Raw genomic sequence first — 12113 nt, 5'->3', positions numbered from 1 at the left:
GGCCTTCTTTTCTTTTTTAAGAGACAGAGTCTCACTCTGTTACCCAGGCTGGAGTGTAGTAGTGGATGTAATAGCTCACTACATCCTTGAACTACTGAGATCAAGCAATCCTCTTCCAGCCTCATTCTCCCCAGTAGCTAGGACTATAGGTGCACACCATCACGCCCAGCTGATTTTTAATTTTTTTTTTTTTTGTAGAGATGATCTCTTGCCATGTTACCCAGGCTGTTCTTAAACTCCAGGGCTCAGGAGCTCCTCTCACTTTGGCCTCCCAAAATGCTGGGATTACAGGTGTGAACCACTGTACCCAACAGCTCTCATATTTCTAATGGACAGCATTGTTCTAAACCACAGGTCTGCAAACTACAGCCTGTGGGCCAAATCTGGCCTACCACCTGTTTTTGTACAGCCTATGAGCTAAGAATAGCTTTAATTTTTTAAGTGGTTGAAAATAATTTTTAAAAAGAATGATGTCCTGTGACATGTAAAAATTATATGAAATTCAAGTTTCATTGTTTATCAGTAAAGTTTTATTGGAACACAGGTACACTCAGTTGTTTGTTTATCATCTATGACTGCTTTTGCTTTACAGTGGCAGAACTGAGTAGCTGTGATAAGGATGTGCAGCTTGAAAGTCTAAATATTTACTATCTGGCCCTTTATGGCAAATGTGTGCTGATCCCCATTCTAGACCATCAGTTTTCATATGTTCCCTGGAAGAGGATCCTGCTTTTAACTTACTCCTATTTTTTTGTTCTCAATCTTTGCTTAGCTTTTAGGCCCAATTCCTTGATATGCCACTGCCTAAATCTCAGTGGTATTTTGGGGTTGCAAGAGCTGACGTATGCATTCTCTAGACTACAAAGAAGTCAGCCAAAAATGTTCTTGCCTTCCAAGAGCTGCACAGGAACCAGTGGATCTAGCAAGAGGGAACAGAGAGATGTTCAATAGCTTCTTTCTCCAAAGGTAAGGACTTCCTTCTCAGAGGACAAGCAAATCCAGGATTGATACTACATCAGACTGAGAGGGGAGCCTATGATTTAGGGCTGGCCAGTTTCTTTCACAGCTCAGCGATACCTCTTTTTTTTTTTTTTTTTGGATGCAGAGTCTCACATTGTTGCCCAAGCTGGAGTGCAGTTGCATGATCTTGGCTCACTGCAACCTTTGGCTCCCAGGTTCAGGCGATTCTCATGCCTCAGCCTCCCGAGTAACTGGGATTACAGGCATGCACTGCCATACCCGGCTAATTTTTGTACTTTTAGTAGAGATGGGATTTCACTATGTTGGCCAGGCTGGTCTCGAACTCCTGGCCTCAAGTGATCCACCTGCCTCGGCCTCCCAAAGTGCTGTGATTACACAGGTGTGAGCCACTATGCCCGGCCAGCAACACCACTCGAATTAAATCTTCTCTCTCTTCCTCTCTCTCTCTCTTGCTCTCACTTATGCTCACTCTCAGTCAGTGTAGTTGGCTTCTGCATGGTCTGTTCCTGCCAGATATTTCGTGGAATTCACTATGACATTTTTTTCCACTCCAATGAAGCAGGCATCTGGATCCTTTAGTGAGCCTCTTGATCCCAGTGTGCAACCAAAGCCTTGTTGGCTCAGTGAATCTTTATGTTCTCATGTTATAGGATTCCCAAGGAAGAGGAGTAAGGCTATGGTTTCAGAATGTTAATTGATAACAGTTCTTGGCAACAGTGCTCTTCCTGGCTTTTCCTTCATAACCTGCTTCTTCCACCCACATTAATAACATTTATTCTTAATAGATTGGTACCAGTCTGGAGTTCTCTGTCATTCCCTCTCTCTTACACACACACATGTCCTTCATTCCTTTTTTCCTTGCTCTACTGATTATATTTAGGACTGTTTAACTTAATTCCTCCCTCCCTCCCTCCCTCCCTCCCTCCCTCCCTCCCTCCCTCCCTCCCTCTCTTCCTTCCTTCCTTCCTTCCCTCCCTCCCTTCTTTCCTTCTTTCTTTCAAACAGGGTCTCATTCTGTCACCCAAGCTAGAGTGCACTGGCATGATCTTGGCTCACTGCAACCCTTGCCTCCTGGGCTCAAGTGGTCCTCCCACCACCTCAACCTCCTGAGTAGCTGGGACCACAAGTATGCACCACCACATCTGGCTAATTTTTTATATTTTGTATAGAGATAGGGTTTCACCATGTTGCCCAGGCTGGTCTTGAACTCCTGGACACAAGTGACCTGCCCATCTCGGCCTCCCAAAGTGCTGGGATTGCAGGTGTGAGTCACCACACCCAGCCAAGACTGTTTAATTTTCTAATATTCGTTTCTAAGTAAATTCCCTGACCATTATAATGATGTTATCCTGGTTATTGACGGAATATTAATGGTTAAAATGTAAACTGTCAAAGTTAGGGAGGGATCTTATATCTCTCTTCATTAAAGAACTCTTTCCTTTAGACAGTTGCCTTTAGATTTTATAGTAGAGTTGAATTTAGGCATGGGGTGGGGAAAAGCAGGAACCCTATAACGTAGGAAAATCCTAAAAACCCTGGAGTTTCTCTATCTAGCTTATCCTACACTTTGGGCACCATGAGGGAAATCTGTTGAGGGCTTCTAGCTGATTCTAGAATTTATGTTTCCTGCAAGGATTGCCTCCTGAGAAAGAGATGTCAATAAGATCACAATTATTTTGTTTTTAATCCTTAGTCTGTAGTAAGGCCGCATAGTCTTCTCATAATGTTGGAAAGTAAGCTGGGGGATCAGAAGGCCTACTATTTTATTCCTACTCTTATCCAGATGATCTCCATATTTCTGGCCTTTACCTTCTCCAGGTCTCGCTTTTCTTTCTTTCTTTCTTTCTTTCTTTCTTTCTTTCTTTCTTTCTTTCTTTCTTTCTTTCTTTCTTTCTTTCCTTCCTTCCTTCCTTCCTTCCTTCTTTCCTTCTTTCCTTCCTTCCTTCTTTCTTTCTTTCCTTCCTTCCTTCCTTCTTTCTTTCCTTTCTTTCTCTTTCTTTCTTTCTTTCTTTCTCTTTCTTTCTTTCTTTCTTTCTTTCTTTCTTTCTTTCTTTCTTTCTTTCTTTCTTTCTTTCTTTCTTTCTTTCTTTCTCTCTCTTTCCTTCCTTCCTTCCTTCCTTCCTTCCTTTCTTTCTTTCTTTCTTTCTTTCTTTCTTTCTTTCTTTCTTTCTTTCTTTCTTTCTTTCTTTCTTTCTTTCTTTCTTTCTTTCTTTCCTTCCTTCCTTCCTTCCTTCCTTCCTTCCTTCCTTCCTTCCTTCTTTCCTTCTTTCCTTCTTTCCTTTCTTTCTTTCTAAATTTGAGAGGGGTCTTGTTCTGTCACCCAGGCTGGAGTACAGCAGTATGATTATAGTTCACTGCAGCCTTGAACTCCTGAGCTCAAGGGATCCTCCTGCTTCAGCCTCCCAATGTATTGGGATTACAGGCATGAGCCACTGCACTGGGCCTGGTCTCACTCTTCTCATCTGTAAATTAAAGGGTCTGATTAGTCAGTTTTTAAAGTTCCTTCCAGCTTCAAATTGTTGTGATTCTGCATCCCTATTGATAGCCTAGAGACAATAATCTCTATCATTCTCATTCGAAGATTGAGTAATGATAATGAAATGCCAAAAATAAAAACTTGTTGAGTTCCTTAGAAGAAAGATAGATTATTGAACTCTCACTTATTCAGAATGAGCAAGAAATGAGATATTTCAATTAATTCCATGTGTTGGTTAATGGAAATTGTTTTTTTTTTTTTTTTTTTTGAGACAGAGTCTCGCTCTGTCTCCCAGGCTGGAGTGCAGTGGCCGGATCTCAGCTCACTGCAAGCTCCGCCTCCCGGGTCCACGCCATTCTCCTGCCTCAGCCTCCCAAGTAGCTGGGACTACAGGCGCCCGCCACCTCACCCGGCTAGTTTTTTTTGTATTTTTTAGTAGAGACGGGGTTTCACCGTGTTAGCCAGGATGGTCTCGATCTCCTGACCTCATGATCCACCCGTCTCGGCCTCCCAAAGTGGGAAATTGTTATGTACTACATATGGTTAACAAATATTTAGATAATTAAATATTATCTAAATATTTAGATATTTGTTCTAAAATACACAATAGAATTATAATAACTATAATATAATTTTTGATTCAGTCTGTTACAGGGCCCTCACAACAGAATTCTGAACTCATAATCATTGTATGGCACTGCAGCTACAGATAAGATTGAGCTAAGTTAACAATATATAATTGTAGGCTGGTGCAGAGGTTCACGCCTGTAATCCCAGCACTTTTGGAGGCCAAGGCAGGCAGATCACTTGAGGTTGGGAGTTCAAGACCAGCTTGGCCAACATGGTGAAACCTCAGCTCTACTAAAAATACAAAAATTAGCTAGGTATGGTGGCACATGTCTATAATCTCAGCTACTGGGGAGGCTGAGGCACAAGAATCGCTTGAACCCTGGGGATGGAGGTTGCAGTGAGCTGAGATCATGCCACTTCACTCCAGCCTGGGCAAGAGCATGAAACTCTGTATTTAAAAAAAAAAAAAAAAAATATATATATATATATATATATAAAATTATACTTGTTTCTTGAAAGTTTTATTTATCTGTAATTTTTCCTTCTTTTAAAATTGGAATATATAAAAATTCAAGTTTTTTTTTCTCTTCTTTTTTGAAATGGAGTCTTGCTCTGTCATCCAGGCTGGAGTGCAGTGGCACGATCTGGGCTCACTGCAACCTCCACCTCCCAGGTTTAAGTCATTCTTTTGCCTCAGCCTCCCAAGTAGATGGGACTACAGGCACCCGCCACCATGCCTGGCTAATTTTCTTTGTATTTTTAGTAGAGACGGGGTTTTGCCATGTTGGCCAGGCTGGTTTCGAACTCCTGACCTCAGGTGATCCGCCTGCCTTGGCCTCTCAAAGTGCTGGGATTATAGGCATCAGCCACCGCGCCTAGCGAGAAAAATTCAAGTTATTAGAAACACAGAATTACAGAATTTTAGATCTGGAAGGGCCCTTGAGTATCATTTGGCCCAACTCTCAAATGTACAGATGAGAATCCCAAGGCTCAGAGAAGTCCAAATCACAGAGCTAGTGGTGCCATGGATGGTTCTAGAATTCATGTTTCCTGCAAGGGTTGCCTCCTGGAGAAAGGGATGTTAATAAAATATGATTACTTTGTGTTTAATTCTCAGTCTGTAGTAAGTCCTCATAATCTTCTTATAATTTACTCATGTAATTACCATTATAATCATTTACAATTGAGACAATTTCCTAGTACTCAAAACAATGTTGCCATCTTTTGAAAATAATCAGTAAAATAAGGGGCAGAGAGGGATATAGTAAAACTGTTTTTTTTAAAGAGATAAAATTTAAGTTTTTGATACCAACATTTTAAAGCTTATGTAGGCAGGGCGAGGTAGCTCATGTCTATAATTACAACACTTTGGGAGGCTGAGGTAAGAGCCTCCCTTAAGCATTCCTCACTTAAGCCCAGGAATTCAAGACCAGCCTGGGCAACATAGTGAAACCCTATCTCTACAAAAATGTAGCTGGGCATGGTGGCGTGTGTCTGTAGTCCCAGATACTCTGGAGGCTGAGGTGGGAGGATCACTTGAACTTGCCTGGAGGTTAAGGCTGCAGTGCACCTCTATCACAACATTGCTCTCCATCTTGGGTGACACAGTGAGACCCTGTCTCTTAAAAAAAAAAAAAAAGGCAGCAAATATCTTATTTGTAATAATTTTCTTTTTTTACATAGGTGTTTGGCATCATATATGTCAGACTCCCTAACTAAGTTAGGCATTTGCCCATAAATTTAGGAACAATTGTCCTGAGTTTGCTCCAATTTCTTTGGTAGGAAGGAGAATGTAACATATATTAATGCTTTTTCTCACTCTCCTTTGCTCTTTCTCTTTTTTTATATATATAATGTTTTTTGGAGGTGGGAGGTTTTGAGACAGGGTCTCAATCTGTCACCCAGGCTGGAGTACAGTGGCACATTCTCAGCTCACTGCAGCCTCAACCTCTGGGGCCCAAGCCATCCTCCCACCTAAACTTCTCAAGTAACTGGGACCACAGGTGTGCGCCACCACACCCGACTAATTTTTGTATATTTTGGAGAGACAGGGTCTCGCGATGTTGCCCAGGCTGGTCTCAAACTCCTGAGCTCAAGCACTCCTCTTGCCTTGGCTTCTCAAAGTGCTGGGGTTACAGGTGTGACCCATCCTGCCCAGCCTCTCTCTTTATTTATATACCTAGGGTTTTATACCTAGCACATTCGAGGACTCAAGGACAATAAAAGTGGCTCTTCAACGTACAAATGCTGGGGACCTTTTAAATAAGATATAAGTTTGTGACTATACTCATACAAATTTTGGAAATCAAACACATTTTAGAAATTGTGTTCTGTGCCAATCACCTTGTTTTGATCTGCCACAATCATATATATATAGTCATTAACAATATGGCTAGCTTCAACCATCAGTTGAATAATTTTATCTAAATTAGTGGATCTCACACTTCAGCCTACATCAGAATTACCTAGAGCAGGGGTCCCCAACCCCTGGGCCATGGACCAGTCTGGTTCAGGTCCATGGCCTGTTAGGAACTGGGCTGCCCAGCAGGAGGTGAGCGGCAGGCGAGCCAATATTAGTGCCTGAGCTTTGCCTCCTGTCAGATCAGTAGTGGCATTGGAATCTCATGGGAGTGCGAACCCTATTGTCAACTGTGCATGCGAGGGATCTGAGTTGGCACTCCTTGTGAGATCTAACTAATGATCTGGAGTGAACAGTTTCACCCCGAAACCATCCCCCGTCCACTGTCTGTGGAAAAATTGTCTTCCAGGAAACTGGTCCCTGGTGCCAAAAAGATTAGGGACCACTGACCTAGAGCATTTGTTAGAAAACAGATTGGCCCAAATCCCAGAGTCTCAGATTCAATAGATCTGGGGTGGGGCCCCAGAATTTGTGTTTCTGAGGTGATGGTGATGTTCCTGGCCTAGAGGACTTTGAGAAGTTCTGTTTTAGCCAGGTGCCGTGGCTCATGCCTATAATCCCAGAACTTTGAGAGGCCTCTTGAGGTGGACTGCTTGAGTCCAGGAGTTTGAGACCAGCCTAAGCAATATGGCCAAACCCCATCTCTACAAAAGACACAACCATTAGCTGGGTGTGGTGGCCCATGCCTGTAGTCCCAGCTACTGGGAGGCTGAGGCGGGAGTATCAGTTGAGCCTGGGATGTCCAGGCTGCAGTAAGCTGAGATGGTGCTACCACACTTCAGCTTGGGTGACAAAGTGAGACCCTGTCTCAAAATAAATAAATAAATAAATAAATAAAAATAATGATCTCTTGAACTGAAAATCAAAGTAAGTTATTTGGTATTATGTAGAGTAGGCCAAGACAACAGTATCAAAGTGTTTCACTTTTACATCGTGAGACCCCTTCTCTATCAAAAAAAAGGTGAACTTTTTTTTTATACCGACAAGGTCTCACCACTCTGTCACACAGGCTGGAGTGCAGTGTCACGATCATAGCTCACTGCAGCCTCAAATTCCTGGGTTCAAGCGATCCTCTCACCTCAGCCTCCTGTGGTTTCCACTTTTTAATGAGTTGTGTTAGTATTTTATTGACATACCTATTTACTTTTGTCAATTGAGTGAATTCTACCAATTATGGAGCTGTTTTGGTGTTGTACCGATAAACCCTCCAAATAAACAGGTAGCTGGATGGGACTGGCCCATTCAGTCCCATCCAGCTACAGTTAGATGCAGTTTTGTCTGGTTATTTGTGTGGTCGTTGCACTGTTCTAATTTAAGAAAAAGGAGGACTCCATCTGATTAGCCTGGTGGAAAGCTATATTCTGTATTGGTTAGAGCTCCTAAATGATCTCCAAAGGGCATTAAGGGGATTGTGGGGATATGGTTTGCAGGTCAGCCCACTAGCTATTAAGATCACACCACGCCTGGAGAGTTCAACTGTTTCTGTTTACTCAGTACTCCCAGGCTCACACTTCCCCTGCCGTCTTGGTTATTATTTTTGTTGTTTGAGCTTTCAATTTGGCTTTAGGAAAATGTCAAACATTTGGTGGGGGAGTTGCATGGGTCATGACTTTGACCCAGTGCACTATTAGAAAACATTTTCAGGAATTTCTCACGCTGGGAGTGGTGCTGAAAAAGTAAAATTATGTGTGTGTGTATATATATAATTATGAGCATATAAAAACTATATATATATATAGTTTTTTAACTTTAATTTCCACTTCTTTCTTAAGTATGGTTTTTACATTTTACAGAGAAAGCACTGCTCATTGTAGAAAGGTTAAGTAATACACTATGGGTTAAAGAAAAAGAAAAAAATCTCCTAGAAATTGCACCATACTGTTAAAGAAGAGCCTTCAGTCACACACACACAGAGAAACACTGAGGCATAATTTTAACCACCACATGGTAGTGGTAAATATCTCCATGAGATGGTGCTCAAAGATTGGTTTTAGTTTCTGTCCTGACCATTATGAAATTACAATTCAAAAGTTATGTAGGTGAGTTCGTGCCCTTTACTGTTCACACACATCTTTGCGTGTGTTTTATTGTATTTAGGGTGATTATAAAATTTCACCCCTTTGGGGCTTTTGATCATTACATTGTTTCTTTGGAAAATGTTATAAAAGAGATGAGGAAGACATTGTAATGTGTACCCAATTTTCACCAGACAATATTTTATGGAAATCTTTCCAAGTCAGAATATACATGTATATGATATTTATAATCCTTTTAAAGTCTTTCCTTATTTGAATATTTTGTAATTTATAATTAATCCTCAAATTTAATTCTTTTATTTGATTATAAAATTAATACATGCTTGCTGTAAAATATTTTAAGATAGTACACAAATATACAAAGTAAAATTTAAGTTTCTTCCCCCATCTTCCCCACCCCCTTCCAGAAGTATCCACTGTTAATAGTTTGGAATTATTCCTCCAGACCTTTTTTACCTTTGATAAAAACAAAAGTAATATATAGTTGGATATTTATTCATTTTATTTTTATTTTTATTTTTATTTTTGAGATGGAGTCTCGCTCTGTCACCAGGCTGGAGTGCAGTGACATGATCTCAGCTCACGGCAACCTCTGCCTCCTGGTTCAAGCTATTCTCCTGCCTCAGCCTTCAGAGTAGCTGGGACTACAGGCGTGCACCACCACACCCAGCTAATTTCTGTATTTTTAGTAGAGACAGGGTTTCACCATGTTGGCCAGAGTGGTCTCAAATTCTTGGCCTCAGGTGATCCGCCCACCTCAGCCTCCCAAAGTGATGGGATTACAGGTGTGAGACACTGTGTCCAGCCTTGAACACTCTTGCAAACCTGCTACTTTTTTTTCTTTTCCCCTGCCCACCCATCCATAGCATCTGGCACTGGCTTTGTACCATCACATGCCCATCAAATTATTGTTGATTGATTGTTTTCAAAATTTCCATATTAGACCCTCAGCAGCATGTCAGGAGACTGTCTGGGGCATAATTTAAGTGGGAGTTGAGTTAAGAAATTCAACACACAGTATCTTACTTTCAGATAATATGAAACTACTGATTGCCATTTATTTAAGTGCCTATTAATTGTCATACCCTACAAATAGTTTTATTTAATTCTTGTAACAATCTCATGCAGCGGAAGCTTACTGATGATATTCACAGAGGTTAAGTGACTTGCCTAAAGTCTCTGGGCTTAATTGTCAGAGCCAAGCTTTGAACTCAGTTTTGTCTGACTACACAGCACTTTCTACCATGCTATATTGCCTCCATATATTTTCTCCATCAAAGCCCACCCATCACATCATCCAGGTTTGTTTTTACTTCATTGTCATAGTCATGTTTGCCTGGAGGGAGCACCCAAGCCCTCCTGCTGAGGTACATGATGGAGATACTCAGGAAGCACCACAGAATCATTGCTTCTCTCACAGGTGACCTTATTTCCTGCCCTGGCCAAGCTATCAGGGATCAAGTTAATTCCTCGCTTTACTATGCTCTAGATAGTAAACTGTACTGGGCCAGCGCGGTGACTCATGCCTGTAATCCCAGCACTTTGAAAGGCCAAGTAAGGAGCATCCCTTGAGTCCAGCAGTTCAAGACCAGCCTGGCAACACAGAGAGACCCTGTCTCTACAAAAAATAACAAAAAAATTAACTGGGCATTAGGCATGCATCTGTGGTCCCAGCTACTCAAGAGGCTGAGATGGGAGGATCGTTTGAGCCTGGTTACTTGAGCCGGAGAAGTCGAGGCTGCAGTAAGCTGTGACTGCCCCACTGAAGTATGGCCTGGGCAACAGAGGGAGACCCCGTTTCAAAAAAAAAAAAAAAAAAAAAGTGTGCTAGATGGAGTCTCATACTGTCTGGCCCAAGTGTTATAACTGTCGCCTTAGCTAGAGTTGGAGCAAGAATATGGGATTGAAGCCAGGCTCAGCCTCCACTGTAAGGATGGGAGACATTATTTTTCTAAGGAAGAGAATCCCAGTGAGCGCCTGGAGCTCCATCTCTTCCCAGTCTGCCCATACTTGGCCTCTTCCTATTTCCTGTCTTCTAAAAATGTATGAAATTCAGGGATATCAGAGACTGCTATTTGGAGAAATTAAGTTTAAATGCAGAAACATATGGATCAGCTTTCCCTCAGAAGAGACTTGCATTTTAAAACTGAAAGGAAAATATATGGGACCAAGACCAGATGGGATTTTAAGTATGGAAGAAGGGTTGGATTGTTTCAGCAAATCCTCATCAGTTGGGCACACCTAGCTCAAGCTCCCCTTCACAGCTGCAGAAAGACAGGTCACCTCTGGGATGGTACGGTCCTGGATGTATGTTCTCAGAGGACAGAGGCCCTGGATGTGGACTTAGAAGGCATGAATTCACGATGAAGCAATGTCACTTAGTAGATCTTATGGCCTTGCCACCGGACATTTGGCCCTTGTAAATTTTCTTATCTGGTCGGGCGTGGTGGCTTACACCTGTAATTCAGCACTTTGGGGAGCTGAGGTGGTGAGATTGCTTGAGCTCAGGAGTTTGAGACCAGCCTAGGCAACATGGCGAGACCCCTTCTTTACAAAAAATACAAAAATTAATGGGGTATGGTGGTGTGCACCTGCAGTCCCAGCTACTCAGGAGGCTGAGGTGGGAGGATGGCTTGAGCCTGGGGGGCAGAGGTTGCAGTGAGCTGAGATCACACCACTGTACTCCAGCCTGGGCAACATAACAAGACTCTGTCTCAAAAAATTTTTTTTTTCTTATCTGCTTTAAAAAAGGGGGAGGAGTTTATAATAACATCTTTCCTACCTGCTTGTATGGCTTTTGTGACATCATGGTTCCAGTTTGCCAAAAACTATTAAACCATTATCGTAATTTAGCTGCATAATAAAGACTTTGAGGAGAGTAATAAGTGATGAGAATGACCACATTAGGGCAAATAGGTTGACAATTTATAAAATGGCTTTAAGACTTTTCCTTCAAGGGGATGTTAGTGTAAGCACTAACATCAATAACTGGTTTTTGTTAGGTGATCCTTATCAGCCCAGCCTCCTAGGTCACAGTCATTCAGTCAATAGTGTCACTTTTAGATGACTTGTGTGCAGGAACCCAGCCCCTGCTGCTACATATGAGTATGTTTGAGAGTTGGGTAGTGGTGGGGATATGGAGCACTGAGACGATATGCAAGAAAACTAAATGCTAGAAGGATGCTTAGGAATAATTATGTCCAGTTTCCTCCTTCTCCAGATTAGAAAAGTGTTAGCTACGCACGGTGGCTCATGCCTGTAATCCCAGTGCTTTGGGAAGCTGAGAGGGGAGGATGGCTTGAGGTCAGGAGTTTGAGACCAGCCTGGGCAACATGGAGAAAGCCCTGTCTCTACCAAAACAAAACTTTTTTTTTTTTGACAGGATCTCACTCCATTGCCCAGGTTGAAATGCAGTGGCACGATCACCGCTCACTGCAGCCTGGACTTCCTGAGCTCATATGTTCTCCCACCTCAGCCTCCGGATGTAGCTGAGACTACAGACGTGTGCCATGGCCAAATAATTTTTTCTGTATTTTTTGTAGAGATGGGGTTTCACCACGTTGCCCAGGCTGGCCTCAAACTCCTAACCTCAAGTGATCCTCCTGTCACGGCCTCCCAAAGTGCTAGCGAA

This window comes from Macaca fascicularis, chromosome 16 (genome assembly GCF_037993035.2).
Source record: "Macaca fascicularis isolate 582-1 chromosome 16, T2T-MFA8v1.1".
Classification (NCBI taxonomy): domain Eukaryota; kingdom Metazoa; phylum Chordata; class Mammalia; order Primates; family Cercopithecidae; genus Macaca; species Macaca fascicularis.
This window is presented reverse-complemented; position numbering follows the sequence as displayed.